This window comes from Scardinius erythrophthalmus (assembly GCF_964197995.2).
Source record: "Scardinius erythrophthalmus genome assembly, chromosome: 11".
In the NCBI taxonomy this organism is placed as follows: domain Eukaryota; kingdom Metazoa; phylum Chordata; class Actinopteri; order Cypriniformes; family Leuciscidae; genus Scardinius; species Scardinius erythrophthalmus.
In genome coordinates, this window is record NC_138231.1 from 13,549,561 (window position 1) to 13,550,447 (window position 887).

Here is an 887-nt window from a genome sequence, read left to right on the forward strand (position 1 = left end):
GGGGCCGCGCTCAGGGGGAGGGGGGGAGGAGGGGTTTCACAAACGACAACAATCAGATAACACATAGTCAGGCAGATGACTTAAGCACATGTGTACTTGTGTTTGTGCAAAATAACATTTAAACACTATAACCATGACTAATTACTATTTAGAAACACACAATTTAAGTAAATATATTGCAATGTTATTTATAACATGGCCTGAACACATGCAAGAAAGAACAAACATTTACACTTATGTATCTGACAGATGTTTTTATAAGCAACTTACATTGCGTTCAAAGTAGGCTATACATATTTTAAGTATTTCCTGTTAATTGAACTAAAGATCTTGGCTTCACGGCTAGTACTGAACCATTCAACCATCAATAGCAACAGTACCAAGCAGGAGACTGTAAAATGCATTGTCTGGAAAACCTAAAAATGTAAATGTAAAAATGTAATTTAATATGACTGAAACAACTTGATTAAATGTAGTTACACCAGCAAAAGTAATTTTAAAGAATCAGGACTGTGTTTCCCAAATGTAATGCAAGGCTTAGATAGAGACCATTGATGTTATTAGTTTCCGTGATCTACTTAGGCTTGCAATGCTTTTTGCAACACAGACCAGATAGAAATGCCTTCTTAAGGTAACAATTTTCTTTTTTATAATGTGTGTGCCAAAAGAAATAGCATAATTTCAGTCAGGCAAATGGTAGAATTTAAGCAATTAGCAGTCCGATCCCAAGAGAAAATGTAACTATTTCCCGAGCTGGCAATTTCACATGAATTTGTATGATGTGATTAGTACAGTCCAGAAACATTTTTTTTTTAAAGAAAATAAAGGTCCACTCCTAAGCATATAGTACGAAAACACTGGAATGAGATATTAATTAATATGAATTA